This window comes from Cryptomeria japonica, chromosome 1 (genome assembly GCF_030272615.1).
Source record: "Cryptomeria japonica chromosome 1, Sugi_1.0, whole genome shotgun sequence".
Lineage (NCBI taxonomy): Eukaryota > Viridiplantae > Streptophyta > Pinopsida > Cupressales > Cupressaceae > Cryptomeria > Cryptomeria japonica.
The window spans coordinates 43,153,716-43,176,205 of NC_081405.1; positions in this window are offsets into that span (position 1 = coordinate 43,153,716).

A 22,490-nucleotide genomic window follows, 5' to 3' on the forward strand; every position below is an offset into this window, starting at 1 on the left:
TAATGAAGCTTTGACTGTTGCAGAAGAAATAGTGATGAAAATAAATATTGAGCAACCCTCCACTCATCAAAGTGGAGAGACATCTTCTAAAGGAAAAGGGAAATAAGTAGAGACAATTGATGCAGAGAGAAACCATAGTGCAGCCTCAAGCAACGCAAGTTTCTCCTGCAGCCAAAAAGCACAGGCTAAAAGAAAGTTCTCTTGCAGCAATGCCTCTTATAAAAACTGTTCCTGCAGCTACTCTGAAAATGTATGCAAGAAAGACTCGGTGGAGTAAGTAGAAAGTTCGAGCAGAAGGGGAAGGATCGAGCAGAAGGGGAAGGAGTGGAAATCATTTCAGTAGAAACATCAGAGGAAGGGCATGAGAATCAAACAGAGATTAAATCACATAAAGAACATGGTGCCGATAGACTTTCAAATCTGGCACAAGTAGCAAAACAATTTAGAGAACCTGTTGAAGAAATCTCACGCCCTCAAGTAACAGCTAATAGACCTCCTTCATCTCTCACTAGTTTGTCTATTGCACTTACATTTTATAGGCAGTGGGAGATAAAAAGGGACAGGTTACATGGGATTATTGATAAACAACAGAAAGAAATTGAAAAGAGGGATAATCAGATTGAGGAATTGAAAGCTAAAGTTGACACAATTGCCAGTATAGTTCCTGAGTTGATACAATGTAGGGCTCCTCCATGGGTTTATGCTTTGCATCTAAAAGAGCAATATTTAAGTTTTAAGCTAAACCGCATTGCTAGAGACCTTAGTCCTTCTTTAGATACCCCAAAAGAATTTTATAGTGTTTATAAAACCTCTCCAACAGTTGTTAAGAATTTGTTATGTGAATTATATTTGCATAACTATGTTGTAACTTCTGACAGTGAGTGGAATCCCTTGTTATACATTGGTGGCATTCACATAAAAGCATTAATGTCATGGGTGCAAAATGAAATTAGCACGGGGAATCAGGCCAAAACATATAGAAATTTGGAATTTGACTGTCCATTACCACTCAGAGCTCAAGCCAAGAATCCACAGCTTCTTTATTATGATTGGCAAATTGTTAGCAAGATTTGATGTAAGGAGCCCGATGTTACCAATAAGAGAGGAAACATACGAGGAATATGAACATTTGATTAAAAATGAAAATGCAGTTGCAATGGACTATCTGGTTTAGCGTTGGAATAATGTTCCATAAGACTTAAAATAGGGTGAACCTCATTCACTGCCTAATTTTCATGCAGCTATACAAAGAGCCCCTAAATACATAGATTTTTGTAGGGCAAAGAGCAATAACTGGCTACCCTTGATATTTTAGCCACCTATCCATATGTGGCCATTAATGGGATGCAGGGTTGTAGATAAGCCATATGAGGAGGCCACCGAAGAAGCTAGATGGGCTAGACTGGAAAAAATGAAGGGATTTTATTAGAATTTGGCTAATGGAGGGACAAGATAGGGAACTATTGGTGACTTGTGAGTAAGTGCCCGAATCAAAAAAAATTCCTCTTGCTGGAGGATCAACAAGACACTAAGTTGGAGGGCATGATGAGCCGAGATATTAGCTCTTTTTATTCTTAAAACTCATAAGATTTTATCATGTTTTAATTTGTATAATGGGATAGTAATGATGTATTAGAGTTTGACTATATGCATTACATATGTTAACTGAACTCATTAAAACTTGTTTTGTCTACCAATTATTCCTATTGCCATGCCAATTATTCTTGTTGCCATGCGGATTCTCATAGGTGATATCATCTGTGAAATGTATGTGTTTTGAATAATTAAAATAGATATATGTGTATGCTTGTGTGTTCTATCTTTTTAATTGCAGGAATAAATAAGATGTTGTTGTGGCAGTTTTTGTGTCACGACATGAAGGCAGTTAGAGATAATCAAGGGGCGGTTAAAAGTTCAAAACAACAAAGAGAATAATGGGCGCAAGGAGTGGAAAAGGAATAGCAGGACATGCAAGACTCATTTATGTCTGTCTTCTGTAAACATTAAATCTTGTAATACTGCCATGTTATATTCTTGGCTGCGGTTTAGTAGTGATCCACATTTTCAGTGGCTTAACTTCGTTTATTCTCTGTCATAAATATTCTCTGCCTTGTTTCATCGGTGTGACCTAGATTGTAGGGAGTTGATGTAGTTTTCTTTTAAAAAAGAGTTTGAGCCTCTTCTATGAGGTTAGAAAAAGAGAAGGGGAAGAGACACATAAGATTTAGAAATATGATGTATCGACCTTTGAAAGACAATGAATAAAGTGATGCTATTCTAAGTATTTAGAGTTATCTTTGGAAGGCTGGATACACTCATCCAAGGGGGCCCACTTGGTGAGTATTCCTATGCATTTGTTAACTTAGTTTCCCTTTCTGTTGCAGTAGTCGTTCTGGCAATTGACTGTTCTCGCAGCCACTGTAAACAGATCCTGTGATTGTTCCTGCAACCAAAGCAAACAAAGTAATTCTTTGTTGGCATTTGGCATTATAACAGACAAAGAGAGATTGTTGACATTTCAATAAGGATATTGAGAAGGTTGTTGATGATTATGGATATAACTGATTAAGGACGTTTTACTGTCTTAATATTATTATTTTGTCATTGATGTCAAGAAATTGATTTTCTAATTCAGTATGATGTTGCCATATCTTGAGAAGTATGATTTGATGAGTATAAAGATGTTTCGTAAAAGACACATAAAGAATATGATGAAAAAGGGGAGAAATAAGTTATTCAATGGGCAACTATTACCAAGTTAGACAATGATAAGATCATGATGTTTAGATTGTTTTGATATCATACATATGTTATTGATTGTAAGGTTAATACTATACTATGTTACCGAGCAAAGAACCTAGTCGGTAAACCCTAAGGAACCTAGTCGGTAAACCCTAAGGTTATCGCTATCGGTTAATGAAGGCGGTATGTCTACCAAGTGAAGTTTAGTATTTACCGAGTTGCAACCGAGTAATAACAGAATGCATTGAATGAATAAAAGCATTATTTAATGAAGGAAGCTGATGAGCTGGCTATGATTAAATGATTGGTATGCCGTGACTGAAGTTTGTTAAAGAATCTATGGCAAAGGAAAATCGGCAGAAAGATCTACAGCTCAGATTGAACTGCAATACCCTAGCACAAGTTCCAAGAAGTGTATGCAAGTTCCTAGGCGGGGTAAAACATTTTTAGATCGAAGGATACATTGAACCTGGTCAAAGTTTGAAGATCTGATGGCTATGATTGATCATGGGAAATATGATCAAGGATATTAAGCCGTTGGCGAATTGTTTATAAATAAGGAACTGATTGATAAACAATGTATGCGGGCAAGTGTATGCACAGGGATGCTACATAGTGATTACCGAGCACAAAAGCTTGAAGACCTGCTTAAATAACATCGTATAGAGCCTAGCAGAAGGACAAGCTTAGTTCTATGTCTATATTGTATTGAGCAAATAAGAATTTGCTTTAACATTTTTAGATGTGAAGTTGCAGATAGATTTTTATTACTGTTATTTTGTAAAGTGACAGAAAATCTCTTAATCCAGTGGACTTAACAGTCTTATTTGTAAAACCCTCTAGCAAGGTGACATTCTGATTGAGTGTTTGAAATCCTTTAACAAGGTCACTTCTAACAAGGTGAAGATCCTAACAGATTTGAGGGAAATCCCTTAACCGGGTCACATCTAGCAATGTGTTTGTAATCTTTAACAGGATTTGCTTTTAACTGAGCATACTCTAGAAGAGTATATTTCTTAGTGGGTCCGAAATCCCACAGTGGTTTTTCCCTATTTGGGTTTCCACGTTAAATCTGGTGTTATGAGTATTATGATGTTTATATGCTTTTGAGTTTGCATGTTTAGCAGTTTTGGTTATATTACTGAAGTATATTTTACCGAGGTTGAATCTGATGTTTTTATGGAAGATTAAGTTTGTATGATTCACCCCCCCTCTCATCTTATTAGTTTCGCATCTGTACTTAACATTAAGTATCAGAACTATCATTCTTGTTTGTCAGCTTTGGACTTAGTTAACAAGTTCTTTAATTGAGTTTTATGTTAATGCAAAGTTTTCCTTTATCCATTCAGTTGGTACAATTCTTGCTTACTTATTTGAAATAGGTTTAGTTGCTGCTGTAATGCAAAATAGCTATTGCAAGAAATTAGTGCATATATAATGCAAAACCATTTCATGTAATACGTCCCTGGGTTGATAAACAAACGAACTTCAGTTATGGAGAGAATAACTTCATAGAGTGAATGTCCAAACTTCGGGTTGAGACTTTAGCTATAGTTATTGTTCCTATTAGTGAAGCAAACATGTGCCTCTAGTGGGCAATTCCTCATGAATTGAATGAGGGGTTGGTGTCTCTAGTGGGAAATTTCTCATAAATTGAATGAGGGGTTGGTGCCTCTAGTAGATTAAATCTACAAGATCTGTCAGATCATTGTATAAAGAAAGTAATTTGTTGCGTTTTTCTCCCATAAGGGTTTCCATTTAAATATTGTGCTCTTCTCATGTGCATGATTGTTAAAATTAAGTTAATGATGCTATTGTGATTGAAAAAGTTTAAATCCGGTAAAAAAAATTATACTAATTCACCCCTCCTCTTAGTATAACATTGTGCTTATGAATAAATCACATATCTAAACTAGCAAGATGTAAACTACTATTTGATTGCATTGATATTTATATCTAAATTATTGTAAGAAAAATTGATGTTTGGCAACACCTTTAAAATCTATTAAACTACAAGGTATACTTAACGTCAATTTAATCCCTAATAGTAATAGCATTTTAGCTTTGAGCGAAAAATTCAAATGAAATAGACAAGAATCAAATGGACCTAGGATTATTTGTGTTGATGCAGTGCTCTAATTAGCTACTATTGTGTTCCCATAAATACTCAATGCCAACTCCTAGATTGTTTTCGAATGAGTGATTGAATATCCTTAAATACAATAACCAAGCACACAAATCAACACAAAAATGTACTAGGTCAATTTACAACAATTAACAGGAGAGGAAAAAATTAAGAGATCAAATCCACAACTGCAACAGAGACCTTGGTCAAGTCCACACCCACAAATCTAACCCAAGCTGATAAATGTGGGATCAATAATCAAGACCAAAATCTTTGGAGATGACTGATAGTTGTATTGTGATATGTGAATTATATGAGTTTGTTTCAATTGAGAATATGTCACTTGTGCACTCATCATTGCATTTGTAATGTTGTAATGAAATTGAGCCCAAGACATAAGAGAAAAAAGCATGAAAATACAATTTTAACCATTATATTTTGTCTCCACTTTGATTTGCATGCAAACTACTATGTGGATGTATGTCAAAGTAAAATAAGTTTCAACACATAAATTAAATATTTCTAAATACTCAAATTTAAAATAATTATCAAACACAATTTACTTGGGAATTAAAATAATCCTAGGAAATAAAAATATAAAGAGTATAGAAGGTAACATATTTCAATTGTCGGTCAAGGATTTTAGTTTTCAATGTAAGGTGCCGACTAAGAACCACTTCTTACAGTCTCTTTGGTCTTCCTCATGTTGCTTGGGGAATTTGGAAGGAGCGTAATAACCGCATTTTCAGGGAGGCCTACCTTCAGCCAGATACTATCTTTAGGAAAATGAATTGGGCCAGTAATTATAACCTCTCTTTTTTAAACCTAAAGCCTAGTCGTCATAATGGACTGGTCTGTAATGACTATGATCTCACGGTTGCTAAGGCTTGGGAGGGGTAGAATGATATCTCTCTGACTCTTAAGGCTAAACCTAAGATAAGGGTCATTCAAGCTTGGAGAAGGCCCCCGCAAGGATGGGTCAAAATTAACTTCGATGGGGCGGCCAAAGGTAACCTTGAGCCAGTTGGTTATGGGGGAGTGTTGAGAGATCATAATGGCAGACTTATTTTAGTGGTGGCACTCCCCTTGGGAACTCAGTCTAAGCACCTAGCTAAAGCCATTGGGGCCTTCCAAGGTCTTAATCTTGCTAAGCGACATAACTCCAAACATGTTTGGATTGAGGGTGATTCTAAAAATATTATACAATACCTCAAAAGTATATCCAAGCCTTCTTGGAATGTAGAGTTATGGATTAATAAAGTGAGGGATATCATTCTCTTTTGATAATTGCATTTTATCCCATATTTATAGGGAGTCTAATGATGTTGTTGACTACCTCGCTAACAAACAGGTTAGTAGCGATAGCCAAGTCACGTGGACCAATGAGGACAGAGTGGATACTGAACTCTACATGCTCATCCTTCATGACAGAATTCGAGGAAGTGAGGACAATTAATAATACTACTTTAATTACTTGAAGTGATTCTAGAAAGATCTTTTTTATCATTTTGGTATTTTTTGGTAGCAGACGATGTAATTATGCTGCTATAATTTTGCATGCTTTGTGGGTTGTTTTCCCTTTGGCTTGCTATTCTTGTTTCAGGGTGATCTTTGTGTCTTATGCAATTTTTCTGAACATCATGGGGGGAGCTAGGAAGTAGGTTGAGCCTCCAAACTGTGAGCAGTTGAAGAAGAACCACAAATTTTGGAAGTTGCTGGTCAAAGGGGGTGTCACTCCCTACATTGAGAAGTTGCAGAGGGTTAATAAGGATGTCACCGCTTATTTTGATAAGCATTGGAAGGAAGGAACCATTGTCTTGCATGGGCATAAAATTACTGTAGATAAGAACTTGATAGCTGATGTTACTGGCTTATCCTCTAATGGCATGAAATATTATAGAGATAGGACTTATACTGATATTGCAGTGCAAAATTTCTTGAAATCAAAGAAGGAAAAGGGGAAGTTGGTGAAGAAGACGTCCAGTTTTTATGATATCAGTGTTCTCAAGGACATCTGGGCTCAACTCCTTAAGATAATTATGGATTATTTTACTCTTGATGGGCGTTTCACCAGTGTTTATGGCCATCATATTATTTGGTTAAATTATTTCCTCCATAATGTTAGGGTTTCTTTTCCTTTTTTCTTGATGTCTTCCCTTCGGGCTAGCCTCAGAGGTCATAGGAAGAATCTTGCCAAATACCCTATCCTTCATGAAGTGTTGTTGTTGTTAATTGATAAGCATGTTTGGGCCCTTCCTGCCCCTTCTTCTTATATCCCCACTTCTTCTTACGATAATACCAGTGTTGGGGAGTTTGAGGAGGATTCCTCTTCGGAGTCAGAGGATGAGACTTTCTCTCCTCCTAAAATAGTTAAAACTGAGAATTCTCCTAAAACTAAACCTCTTAAGGGTAAGGGCAAGAAGGGTATGAAGCAGGTTGTTATTTCCTATTCTTCTACCTCTGTTGGTAATGATGCCTCTGCTTCTGATGGTCATAAAGGGAATTTTGAAGATAATATGGCCAATCGGAGAGTCATCCCAGAGCCTGGTAATAAGAATTTTGAAATCCCCCCTCCATCTTATAATGAGAAGACTAATTTTACTACTGGGACTACTGCTCAGAAGGACCTTCATTCTAAGAGTGTTGAGCTTAGTGACAAAAGGGAGGACTATGTGGACATCATACGTATGTTTAAAGACCATGCTATTGATACTTACAACCTTTTTAAGTGGCTCTTTCATGATCTCAAAGAGGTCAAACTTAACCAAAGAGCTTTGGGGAGTAAGTTGGAAGCTTTGCCCACTCTTACCTGCCAACATAAATAGAATGGTGATAGTCAGTGGATTGAGGAATAGAAATTTTTTGTTGTGGATTGTATTAACAAAGTTGTCATTGGCATTGATCATATGAAGAAAGGGTTTGAAGATTTATTCTCCATTGTTGAGGAGAATCACAAGAAAATCTAGACTACTCTCATGACCATTATGTCCAATAATCACAAAATTGTCAAACAGACTGCTAATGCTATGAACATTATGGTGAATAATCTTGACGGTCATGACAAGATTCTTGTCAGTGTGGATGAGGACAAAGATAATACTTTGGTGGATTTTGGCCCTTGTAAGCGGACTAGGGGGAACCTGAAGAAGAATGCTGCTACTCAAATTCTGTTGCTGACAAAATGAGTCTTCTGGAGGCTGAGGTTGTTGAGACCCTTAAGAGCCTCATGTAATTTTTGCTCTCTATTTTCTGGTTCTGTTTTTGTGTGGTTGCTTGTCTATGGGTCTCTGTTGGTTTTTTGCTGGATCTTTGGCCACTAAATGTATTGCTCTATCCTCTACAGCCTGTTTTGTTTTGAATTATGTTTTGTTGTGTTGATTCTAATCCTTGTAGAATATTCTATGTAAAGGGTTTCAGAGCCCCTTCAAAAAATGTTTTTGCCTTAATCCAAATCATATTTCACTTGTGGAAAGTAATAAAAGCTATGACTATGAAAAAATACAAAAGGACTTTGACCAAATGCATGATATTGTTAAAGACTTGGAAACCTAAAAGGGAAAAAAACATAGTGAGAATAGTTTCTCTGATGTACTATCCAAATCCATCCTCACAAAATATAACAAAGAACTTACCATGCAAAGTAGGCACAAAACTACCATAGACATCAATCCCCAATTATATTTATAGACACCAACCTATAGTGACACCAATCCCGTAATCGAAGAAATGAGCGCCAACTGATATTATGAGGCACTATAACCTCAAAGAAAACAATATATGAATCATGTGGACCTTTCCAAACTATAACTACACTATCAACCATATTTGATATGCTAGAAAATACTCTCTTAGTGTGTATGGTATTTGTAACTTTATTTGCACACCACAATTCAACTCTGCTATTTGAATAAGCAACTTACCCAACTCTTCTGTCACACATTCTCAACACACAAGCACTATGAATGAATCTAGATTAGTAATATATATATATATATATATACATTCACAAGATAACCTAAAACATATGTACAATATCTGCAAGTCAGCCACAAGAATAAACATTAAACCAAGTGTGTAATAGGCTTAGTCCAAAAGCTCAAGTGTTACTCCAATAGTAGGTTGCTATGCATTACCCAACATACACTTTATTTCCCCCAATGAACATCCACACATTATCTCTGGTTGGTACTGTTGGATTTTGCCAAGATCAAGGGGTCAATGAAATGTACAAAATAGAGACACAATATAGGACAAGAATAAACTGTATTCTCATCAATAGAAGATGATCAAAAATTGTTACATACAATGTAGATGAGCCTGCTTATATAGGCAAGGCTAGGGATATGTATGAGCACACAAACATGACATGTGGCTCAATAAGAAACAAGGGTAGGTAAGAAATAGGTGTGGGTAGGTAGGAGAAATAATATAATATTCCACATGAGGTGGATCACCCACCGAAGGTGGAATTATCACTCCACTATAAGTGGATATGATAGTGTAATAACAAGATTAACACCATAAAAGGTGGAATTTCTCCTACACACACTATCCCAATGTGGCACAAACACCCAAGTGTCTCATATCCAAACTACTATGAAATGCATTATCCTAAGTAAACTTAAGTAAGTGTAATAATATCCATGATGAATAATTATTTACACCAACACCCCCTCTTAAGTGCAACTTAGGGGAATGCACTTAAGTCTACAATGCAACTAAGCAATGCAAGATGGGTCCCGGCTACGAGGCCATGTTAGGTACCCATGTACAAATGCAAATGCATGCAAACCAATGCAATGAAATCTCACAAAGTGGGGAAAGAGAGAAAAACCCAATGGGAAAAAACCCTCCCCCAAAAGAGAGATGAAAGCATAGAAAAACTCTCAAAGAAGTATGTGAGGAACAAAACCCCATGTGAGGAACAAGTCCCCCCCATATGAGAGAAGAAGAGAAGTCAAACTGTGAGCCTCCCTCAATGAAGAAGCTGCACCAATGATAGAAGCTCGATGTATGAAGAAACTGCTCCATGAACGTCGAACAACATTCCTCCCCTTAGGAAGAAACAAAACCAAAGGTGTATCCATGAAGTCTCCCCAATCATGAAGGGAAGATGTATGAAGAAATCTCATGATGAAAGGAATCTCTGAAAACTGCTCAAGTGTCCCCATGTCGATGCTGAAAGATACCCCCTCCAAAGGTGGTAAACTGTGCCACACTGCTGAAAAAGGCACTCCAAGATCTAGTGGAGATGGATGTAGAACATGTCCCAAAGACTCACATGTCTCCTCAAAACACAAAGAGACCTCCTCCAACTGCTGTACATAAGTATCCACAATCATGTCAACCTCGAAAGAATGATCATGTAGAGAATGAACAAGAGGGTCAGAGTGTGCCCTCGCAACAATCGAAGAAGGATCACCTTCATCAAAGAGAAGATGAATGTCATCAATGATGTCTCCCAAATCTGCAATGTAGGATTCCATAAATAAACCTGCAATGTCTGTCAAGTAATCATCCCATGAATCTGAAGCTGGAAGACAATGAATATCCTGCTGCACTGAATCACATGAAGGCAAAACTGTCGCACTATCCGCATTATCAGGTGCAATAGGTGATGTGATATCAATATGAGGAGATAAAATACAAGACTCAAGAATGGGGTCACATGTGAGAATCCCCATGTTCAAGTGTCCAAAGTTCTCCTCAAAATCTGAACCATCACAATAAGTGTGATCATCATGTGTAGAATCATCAAATGTGAAATCATCATCATCAACAAAATCTGAAAAGGAGTATAACCGAGATGCATGATCAACCACCCCAGTTGCAATGATAGCTCTAGTCTCCATGTCTCTAATGAAAACTGAGTTAGGTGTGAACTCCACAACTTTCTTAGTTGCGCCATGTGTGATTTGATAGATAGAAAGGAGATTGTTTGTCAAGTGGGGTACACACAACACATCATTGAAGGAGTTATCCCCAATGTCAATAGATCCTTTCCCAATCACATCCTTGTATGTATGATTGCCCATCAAAATCTGTGGCATGGTGCAAGGCTCAAATGTAGAGAACATAGACTGCGAAGATGCCATATGATGAGAAGCCCCTGAATCTAGAAGCCATCTCTCTGAATCATGACTGATAGTAGCACATAGAGCTTTTCCTTTTCTTGTTCCAAAAGAGTGAGTCTTTCCACTTGTAGAAGCCATGAATGCTTGCCCTTTTCCTTTTGAATGTGAGGAAGTGGAAGTTGATGAATCATCCTTCTTGTAGACTTTAGGCAAATCAATGTTATGCTTTTTGATGATATGTGTAAGCTCATCAATCTTCTTAGAATAGCAACGATGCTCATCATGACCAAGCTTTTTACAATAAACACAAGTAGTTCTCTCTCTCTTTGGTGAATTATCTCTCTTGGAAGAGGATGAATCTCCTTGTTGTGGAGAAGATGGTGTTTTTTTCTTAGGCTTTGATTGCCATTTCTTCTTGTTTGAGTTGTCCTTTCCTTGATTTCCTTTGTTCCCTTGATTTGCCACTAATGCTTGAGATTTAGAAGCCTTAAGAATGCCCATGCTTATCAACTTAGTTTGTTCCATCATCAACATTTCATTGAAAGCATCAAATGTAGGCATTGTGTAGCTTGAACCCATTGTCATCCTATGGGTTTGGAAACTAGAATCAAATGCTGCATATTCTTGTGGAAGCTTGCCTATCAAGTTGAATACCAATTGAGTATCCTTTTTATCAATGCCACAATCTTTGAGTTGTGCCCTCAACTCATTTGCCTTAGTGACATAATCTTGTATAGTATCAAAGTTCTTGGGATCTAACATGGTGAGATCACTATCAATTTGATATCCCCTAATCTCATCAACTTGACCATACAAGTCTTGAAACTTTTGCCAAGCATCCTTGATTAGAGTACATTTCTCAATATGAAAAATGAGATCCTTTGATACATACTTTCTTAAGGTACCAATTGCCATGATATTTTTAGTGAGCCAATCTAAGTGACCAACTGGATCAGCCTTAGGATCAGCTGGAGCAACAATAGTTCCATCAATGTAATGAGTGAGTCCTTTTTCCATAAGTTTACTCCATGCATCAGTTTTCCAAGTAGCATAGTTATGTGGAGTTAAGAGAGGAAACTTAGAAGAACCCATAGCAGCAAAAAGGAAGGAACACAAGAGCACAAAAGCACAAGAGACACCCCCCCAAATTCACTCAATCAATGTACCCCCCCTAAAGTGATGATTTTGGCACTTTATACTTAGTGTGATTATAATGAGCCACTTGCAAAACAAGGCAAAGTGGACTTATGATGCAAATTTTACAACTTCTCAAATGAGATACAAGAGACTTCAATCAATAGTGCAATGAATCTAACTGAGATTCAAGCAAATATACAAGTACCAAGAGAGCCAAAAATGGACTAGAGAGGAAACTTAGAAGAACCCATAGCAGCAAAAAGGAAGGAACACAAGAGCACAAAAGCACAAGAGACACCCCCCCAAATTCACTCAATCAATGTACCCCCCCTAAAGTGATGATTTTGGCACTTTATACTTAGTGTGATTATAATGAGCCACTTGCAAAACAAGGCAAAGTGGACTTATGATGCAAATTTTACAACTTCTCAAATGAGATACAAGAGACTTCAATCAATAGTGCAATGAATCTAACTGAGATTCAAGCAAATATACAAGTACGGACGGGATGACTGTGCAGGATGACTGTGTAATCCGTACTGTATGGATTTGCTGACTGGGCACAAATGACATGGCGGACGACTCATCGTACGATCAGCTGACTGTGTGTACGGTTTGTACCGCGGGCCAGTGGGCGCCTGCCACGTGGCGGGCGCGGTCCTCCGGTCTTTGACTGGTCATCCTGCTGAGTCCGCGTGGCGGAGGAACTGGTGGAGCCGGGTGGATGGGCGCGGCGTGGAGAGGCGGCGTTGGTGGGCACCGCTGGTGGCGGCGGTCTGTTGCCGGTGGGGACCTGTAGCGGGGACCGACGGCGTGCACAGTGGTGGCGAGGGAGTCTGCCGGGAGCCGGAGAGTGGACGGAGTCCGGACAGAGACTGTCGCGGCTGCAGGCGCGGGCGGCGAGGATGGTACGTGGCGACGGCCAGGGTACGGGTGCGGCAGGCACGGAGAACTCAGAGCGACAAAGTACGGTACGCCTGCAAAACCTGCGACACACAGGTAGGAGGTACGGGGGGGTCTGCGGACCCCCCAAAAACCAATTTTTTTTTTTTCTTTTTTTGATTTGCTTTTCGGAATTTTTGATTTCTTTTTTTTTGACTTTACAATTTTTCGAAAAAATATTTCAGAAAAGAATTTTTTTTTTTTGAAAAATAATACAAATTTTCGAAAATCCGTACGATTATAAGCAAAATTGGAGAAAAAAATTTTCTCACCAAAATAGGCCGAATTTATAACCAAAATTTATGGAAACGGCCTTCTGGACGCAATGGCGGGGTCGGATCTGGTCTAGGACGCCTCCAAAAGATGCTGCTCCTCAGATCTGCCTCTTGACGTCGCAATAATGCCTCTTCAAGACGAATCAATGAAGCCCCAATGGCTCTGATACCATGTTGGATTTTGCCAAGATCAAGGGGTCAATGAAATGTACAAAATAGAGACACAATATAGGACAAGAATAAACTGTATTCTCATCAATAGAAGATGATCAAAAATTGTTACATACAATGTAGATGAGCCTGCTTATATAGGCAAGGCTATGGATATGTATGAGCACACAAACATGACATGTGGCTCAATAAGAAACAAGGGTAGGTAAGAAATAGGTGTGGGTAGGTAGGAGAAATAATATAATATTCCACATGAGGTGGATCACCCACCGAAGGTGGAATTATCACTCCACTATAAGTGGATATGATAGTGTAATAACAAGATCAACACCATAAAAGGTGGAATTTCTCCTACACACACTATCCCAATGTGGCACAAACACCCAAGTGTCTCATATCCAAACTACTATGAAATGCATTATCCTAAGTAAACTTAAGTAAGTGTAATAATATCCATGATGAATAATTATTTACACCAACAGGTACACATTACAATCCTCTGGTGCATCAATCTGGAACACCAGCACAGTCAGCCAGCTAACACATTGAACACTTTGTCACTTCTAACTTTATGTATATTGAAGCTCAACTTTATAAACTTTGGAATACGATACTTAATATGTAGTTTTTCTTTACTTCCAAACCATACATCATAATTCTCAATTACAATAGAATGCAGAGCTAAACACCAGGATAACACATCTGAGTACACATACTATTTCTAAGAAACAAACCTTAAAAAAATACTGTAGATACTTCTTGACAACATCACATGTAATAGACAGTTAGGAACTACTAAAATTATAGCATATTGATAACAATAAGAGAGATATTAAACATATTTAACTTTGTTTTTAGAACACAAATGCTCTGATATGATATGACAATAAAGGCAGTCTTTTAGATGCCTTGACATTAATGACAACATTTTTCTCAACACAATATGAGTCTAGGTATGAGGATTATAAAGTATTTTACAAACAAGGTATAAAGGACTATAAAGTGCTGAAATAGGACAAAATAACCTACAAATAATTTACCACATTATTCCATCTCTCTGTCTATCACTTCATTCATGTCACATCATCTCATTTCACCCTTTTTGTTAGCTAATCGTTTCATGCAGTATTTATTGGTACGAATCCAGGTATGTACATTGTTTATTTTTTTTAATTAATTATGCATTTATTATTTTTCTATGATTATTGTGTATTTTAAATCTACATACCCTTCCCTCTGTCCTTTCTGCATGTGTGGACACATGCCATCATAAGTTGGGGGGGGGGGGGTGTTTTATGGTCTGATTTTCCAAGTCGAGTAATTATCCATCCTTGTCAGTAATATGCTTTGATTTTCCTAACATCATTTTTGAACAAGACATTCTTTGCCATGAGTGATCAGTTCATCCTACCACTGAAATCATTGAAAGAAACTGGAAGTAAGGTATTTTCGAGCAAAATATTTTCAGTTCTGCTGATTATCTCAGTCCCTCATTCTTTGCTATGGAAATTATTTTGAAAGACGAAATAGACATGGGTGGAGATCCTATCTGCCACAAACCTATAATTCATGACATGTTGCTGCAGGATGTTCTGTGTGAGCATTATTTTCATATGCATGGGTGGATTGATTATTTTCTAAAAATAACAGACTACAATGAAGAAATTGCTTCTGAATTCATGCATGAATTCAATGAAGGAGAGGCCTCTGTTAAGGGATTGAGAGTTATTGCCATAGAGCAGTGAATAACTAAAGTTACTGGGTTGCTGCAGGAAGGGGAGTTGTTTCCTGAATCTAAGGATGCAAGAAGCGCTAGGGCAAAATTTACACACCCAGCAGATGGACCCCTAAGGGTGGACAAACAGGGAACTCGACGGATATCTCTTACAGTGGAATGGCCCTAGGTGGCATTGTATGTGATGAAATACATTACTTGCGATGGAAGGTACTCAAATTTGCATTCAGTCCATTTTAAACTGCTTAGTCATTTATGACATGGCCGAAGGGTAAATGTTCCCAATTTTCTATATCACCTTATTTCCATAAGTGCAAAAGAAACACGAAAGGGAGGAAATCGTTATGTCAGTCATCATGGCCTGATTAAAATGTTAGTAGAACATTCTCTTAGGGATGTTTCTCAAATGGCATGGGGGGTATTTGAAGATATACTTCAATTTAGGGAGGAAAATGCTCTTGTTGCAGAAGAATTAGCAGTCCAAGAGGAGGATATCGGAGAGCCCTCATCCCCCTAGGGTTTTTGCAGAGGATGAACTTCCTATTGCTAATGAAGCTTTGACTGTTGCAGAAGAAATAGTGATGGAAACAAATATTGAGCAGCTCTCCACTCATCAAACTAGAGCAGCATCTTCTAAAGGAAAAGGGAAATAAGTAGAGACAATTGACGCAGAGAGAGAAACCACAGTGCAAGTTTCTCCTGCCACCAAAAAGCACAAGCTAAAAGAAAGTTCTCCTACATCAACACCTCTTATAAAAACTGTTCCTGCAGCTACTCCGAAAATGTATGCAAGAAGGACTCGTTGGAGTAAGCAGAAAGTTCGAGTAGAAGGGGAAGGAGTGGAAATCATTTCAGTAGAAACATCAGAGGAAAGGCATGAGAATCAAACAGAGATTAAATCATAGGAAGAACATGGTGCCGATAGACTTTCAAATCTGGCACAAGTAGCAAAACAATTTAGAGAATCTGTTGAAGAAATCTCACGCCCTCAGGTAACAACTAATAGACCTCCTTCATCTCTCACTAGTTTGTCTATTGCACTTACATTTTATAGGTAGTGGGAGATAGAAAGGGATAGGTTACATGAGATTATTGATAAACAATAGAAAGAAATTGAAAAGAGGGATAATCAGATTGAGGAATTGAAAGCTAAAGTTGACACAATTGCCATTATGGTTCCTGAGTTGATACAATGTAGGGCTCCTCCATGGGTTTATGCTTTGCATCTAAAAGAGCAATATTTAAGTTATAAGCTAAACCGCATTGTTAGAGACCTTAGTCCTTCTTTAGATACCCCAAAAGAATTTTATAGTGTTTATAAAACCTCTCCAATAGCTGTTAAGTATTTGTTATGTGAATTATATTTGCATAACTATGTTGTAACATCTGACAGTGAGTGGAATCCTTTGTTATACATTGGTGACATTTACATAAAAGCATTAATGTCATCGGTACAAAATGAAATTAGCACGGGGACTCGGGCCAAAACATATAGAAATTTGGAATTTGACTGTCCATTACCTCTCAGAGCTGAAGCCAAGAATCCACAACTTCTTTATTATGATTGGCAAATTGTTAGCAAGATCTGATGTAAGGAGCCCGATGTTACCAATAAGAGAGGAAACATACCAGGAATATGAACATTTGATTAAAAATGAAAATGCAGTTGCAATGGACTATCTGGTTCAGTGTTGGGATAATGTTCCAAAAGACTTAAAATAGGGTGAACCTCATTCACTGCCTAATTTTCATGCAGCTATACAAAGAGCCCCTAAATACATCCATTTTGGTAGGGTGAAGAGCAATAATTGGCTACCCTTGATATTTTAGCCACCTATCCTTATGTGGCCATTAATGGGATGTAGGGTTGCAGATAAGCCATATGAGGAGGCCACCAAAGAAGCCAGATGGACCATACTGGAAAAAATGAAGGGATTTTATACGAATTTGGCTACAGGAGGGACAAGACAGGGAATTATTGGTGACTTGCGAGTAAGTGCTCGAATAAAAAAAAATTCCTCTTGTTGGAGGATCAACAAGACACTAAGTTGGAGGGCATGATGAGATGAGATATTAACTCTTTTTATTCTTAAAACTCATAAGATTTTATCATGTTTTAATTTGTATAATGGGATAGTAATGATGTATTACAGTTTGACTATATGCATTAGATATGTTAACTGAACTCATTAAATCCTATTTTGTCTTGACCAATTATTCCTGTTGCCATGCCAATTATTCCTGTTGCCATGCAGATTATCATAGGTGATATCATGTGTGAAATGTATGTGTTTTGATTAATTAAAATAAATATATGTGTATGCTTGTGTGTTCTATCTTTTTAATTGCAGGAATAAATAAGATGTTGTTGTGGCGGTTTTTGTGTCACGACATGAAGGCAGTTAGAGATATTCAAGGTGCGGTTAAAAGTTCAAAACAACAAAGAGAATAATGGGTGCAAGGAGTGGAAAAGGAATAGTAGGACGTGCAAGACTCATTTATGTCTGTCTTCAGTAAACATTAAATCTTGTAATATTGTCATGTTATATTCTTGGTTGCGGTTTAGTAGTGATCCACATTTTCAGTGGCTTAACTTCGTTTGTTCTCTGTCATAAATATTCTCTGCCTTGTTTCATCGGCGTGACCTAGATTGTAGGGAGTTGTTGTAGTTTTCTTTGAAAAAAGAGTTTGAGCCTCTTTTATGAGGTTAGAGAAAGAGAAGGGGAAGAGATACATGAGATTTAGAAATATGTTGTATCGACCTTTGAAAGACAATGAATAAAGTGATGCTATTCTAAGTATTTAGAGTTATCTTTGGAAGGCTGGATACACTCATCCAAGGGGGCCCACTTGGTGAGTATTCCTATGCATTTGTTAACTTAGTTTCCCTTTCTGTTGCAGTAGTCGTTATGGCAATTGACTGTTCCCGCAGCCACTATAAACAGATCCTGTGATTGTTCCTGCAACCAAAGCAAACAAAGTAATTCTTTGTTGGCATTTGGCATTATAATAGACAAAGAGAGATTGTTGGCATTTCAATAAGGATATTGAGAAGGTTGTTGATGATTATGGATATAACTGATTAAGGATGTTTTACTGTCTTAATATTATTATTTTGTCATTGATGTCAAGAAATTGATTTTCTAATTCAGTATGATGTTGCCATATCTTGAGAAGTATGATTTGATGAGTATAAAGATGGCGGTAAAAGACACAGAAAGAATATGATGAAAAAGGGGAGAAATAAGTTATTCAATGGGCAACTATTACCGAGTTAGACAATGATAAGATCATGATGTTTAGATTGTTTTGATATCATACATATGTTATTGATTGTAAGGTTAATACTATACTATGTTACCGAGCAAAGAACCTAGTCGGTAAACCCTAAGGAACCTAGTCGGTAAACCCTAAGGTTATCGCTATCGGTTAATGAAGGTGATATGTCTACCGAGTGAAGTTTAGTATTTACCGAGTTGCAACCGAGTAATAACAGAATGCATTGATTGAATAAAAGCATTATTTAATGAAGGAAGCTGATGAGCTGGCTATGATTAAATGATTGGTATGCTGTGAATGAAGTTTGTTAAAGAATCTATGGCAAAGGAAAATTGACAGAAAGATCTACAACTCAGATTGAACCGCAATACCCTAGCACAAGTTCCAAGAAGTGTATGCAATTTCCTAGGCGGGGTAAAACATTTTCAGATCGAAGGATACATTGAACCTGGTCAAAGTTTGAAGATCTGATGGCTATGATTGATCATGGGAAATATGATCAAGGATATTAAGCCGTTGGTGAATTGTTTATAAATAAGGAACTGATTGATAAACAATGTATGCGGGCAAGTGTATGCACAGGGATGCTACATAGTGATTACCGAGCACAGAAGCTTGAAGACCTGTTTGAATAACAGATTATAGAGCCTAGGAGAAGGACAAGATTAGTTCTATATCTATATTGTATTGAGCAAATAAGAATTTGCTTTAACATTTTTAGATGTGAAGTTGCAGATAGATTTTTATTACTGTTATTTTGTAAAGTGACAGAAAATCTCTTAATCCAGTGGACTTAACAGTCTTATTTGTAAAACCCTCTAGCAAGGTGACATTCTGATTGAGTGTTTGAAATCCTTTAACAAGGTCACTTCTAACAAGGTGAAGATCCTAACAGATCTGAGGAAATCCCTTAATCGGGTCACATCTAGCAATGTGTTTGTAATCTTTAACAGGATTTGCTTTTAACTGAGCATACTCTAGAAGAGTATATTTCTTAGTGGGTCCGAAATCCCACAGTGGTTTTTCCCTATTTGGGTTTCCACGTTAAATCTGGTGTTATGAATATTATGATGTTTATATGCTTTTGAGTTTGCATGTTTAGCAGTTTTGGTTATATTACTGAAGTATATTTTACCGAGGTTGAATCTGATGTTTTTATGGAAGATTAAGTTTGTATGATTCACCCCCCCAATCATCTTTTTAGTTTGGCATCTGTACTTAACATTAAGTATCAGAACTATCATTCTTGTTTGTCAGCTTTGGACTTAGTTAACAAGTTCTTTAATTGAGTTTTATGTTAATGCAAAGTTTTCCTTTATCCATTCAGTTGGTACAATTCTTGCTTACTTATTTGAAATAGGTTTAGTTGCTGCTGTAATGCAAAATAGCTATTGCAAGAAATTAGTGCATATATAATGCAAAACCATTTCATGTAATACGTCCCTGGGTTGATAAACAAACAAACTTTGAGTTATGGAGATAATAACTTCATAGAGTGAATGTCCAAACTTGAGGTTGAGACTTTAGCTATAGTTATTGTTCCTATTAGTGAAGCAAACATGTGCCTCTAGTGGGCATTTCCTCATGAATTGAATGAGGGGTTGGTGTCTCTAGTGGGAAATTTCTCATAAATTGAATGAGGGGTTGGTGCCTCTAGTAGATTAAATCTGCAAGATCTGTCAGATCATTGTATAAAGCAAGTAATTTGTTGCGTTTTTCTCCCATAAGGGTTTCCATGTAAATATTATGCTCTTCTCATGTGCATGATTGTTAAAATTAAGTTAATGATGCTATTGTGATTGAAAAAGTTTAAATCCGGTAAAAAAATTTATACTAATTCACCCCTCCTCTTAGTATAACATTGTACTTATGAATAAATCACATATCTAAACTAGCAAGATGTAAACTACTATTTGATTGCATTGATATTTATATGTAAATTATTGTAAGAAAAATTGATGTTTGGCAACACCTTTAAAATCTATTAAACTACAAGGTATACTTAACGTCAATTTAATCCCTAATAGTACTAGCATTTTAGCTTTGAGCAAAAAGTTCAAATGAAATAGACAAGAATCAAATGGACCTAGGATTGTTTGTGTTGATGCAGCGCTCTAATAAGCTACTATTGTGTTCCCATAAATACTCAATGCCAACTCCTAGATTGTTGTCGAATGAGTGATTGAATATCCTTAAATACAATTACCAAGCACACAAATCAACACAAAAATGTACTAGGTCAATTTACAACAATTGACAGGAGAGGAAAAAATTAATAGTTCAAATCCACAACTGCAACAGAGACCTTGGTCAAGTCCACACCCACAAATCTAACCCAAGCTGATAAATGTGGGATCAATAATCAAGACCAAAATATTTGGAGATGACTGATAGTTGTATTGTGATATGTGAATTATATGAGTTTGTTTCAATTGAGAATATGTCACTTGTGCACTCATCATTGCATTTGTAATGTTGTAATGAAATTGAGCCTAAGACATAAGAGAAAAGGGCACGAAAATACAATTTTAACCATTATATTTTGTCTCCACTTTGATTTGCATGCAAACTATTATGTGGATGTATGTCAAAGTAAAATAAGTTTCAACACATAAATTAAATATTTCTAAATACTCAAATTTAAAATAATTACCAAACACAATTTACTTGGGAATTAAAATAATCCTAGGAAATAAAAATATAAAGAGTATAGAAGGTAACATATTTCAATTATCGGTCAAGGATTTTAGTTTTCAATGTAAGGTGCCGACTAAGAACCACTTCTTATAGTCTCTTTGGTCTTCCTCATGTTGGTTGGGGAATTTGGAAGGAGCGTAACAACCGCATTTTCAGGGAGGCCTACCTTCAGCCAGATACTATCTTTAGGAAAATGAATTGGGCCAGTAATGATAACCTCTCTTTTTTAAACCTAAAGCCTAGTCCTCATAATGGACTGGTCTGCAATGACTATGATCTCACGGTTGCTAAGGCTTGGGAGGGGCATAATGATATCTCTCTGATTCTTAAGGCTAAACCTAAGATAAGGGTCATTCAAGCTTGGAGAAGGCCCCCGCAAGGATGGGTCAAAATTAACTTCGATGGGGCGGCCAAAGGTAACCTTGAGCCAGTTGGTTATGGGGGAGTGTTGAGAGATCATAATGGTATGCTTATTTTAGTGGTGGCACTCCCCTTGGGAACTCAGTCTAACCACTTAGTTGAAGCCATTGGGGCCTTCCAAGGTCTTAATCTTGCTAAGCGACATAACTTCAAACATGTTTGGATTGAGGGTGATTCTAAAAATATTATGCAATACCTCAAAGGTATATCCAAGCCTTCTTGGAATGTGGAGTTATGGATTAATAAAGCGAGGGATATCATTCTCTATTGATAATTGCATTTTATCCCATATTTATAGGGAGTCTAATGATGTTGCTGACTACCTCGCTAACAAACGGGTTAGTAGTGATAGCCATGTCACATGGACCAATGAGGACAGAGTGGATACTGAAATCTACATGCTCATCCTTCATGACAGAATTCGAGGAAGCGAGGACAATTAGTAATACTACTTTAATTACTTGAAGTGATTCTAGAAAGATCGCCTTTTTTATCATTTTGGTATTTTTTGGTAGCAGACGATGTAATTATGCTGCTATAATTTTGCATGTTTTATGGGTTGTTTTCCCTTTGGCTTTCTATTCTTGTTTGAGGGTGATCGTTGTGTCTTATGCAATTTTTCTGAACATCATGGGGGGAGCTAGGAAGCAGGTTGAGCCTCCAAACTGTGAGCAGTTGAAGAAGAACCACAAAATCTGGAAGTTGCTGGTCAAAGGGGGTATCACTTCCTACATTGAGAAGTTGCAGAGGGTTAATAAGGATGTCATCGCTTATTTTGATAAGCACTGGAAGGAAGGAACCATTGTCTTGCATGGGCATAAAATTACTGTAGATAAGAACTTGATAGCTGATGTTACTGGCCTATCCTCTGATGGCATGAAATATTACAGAGA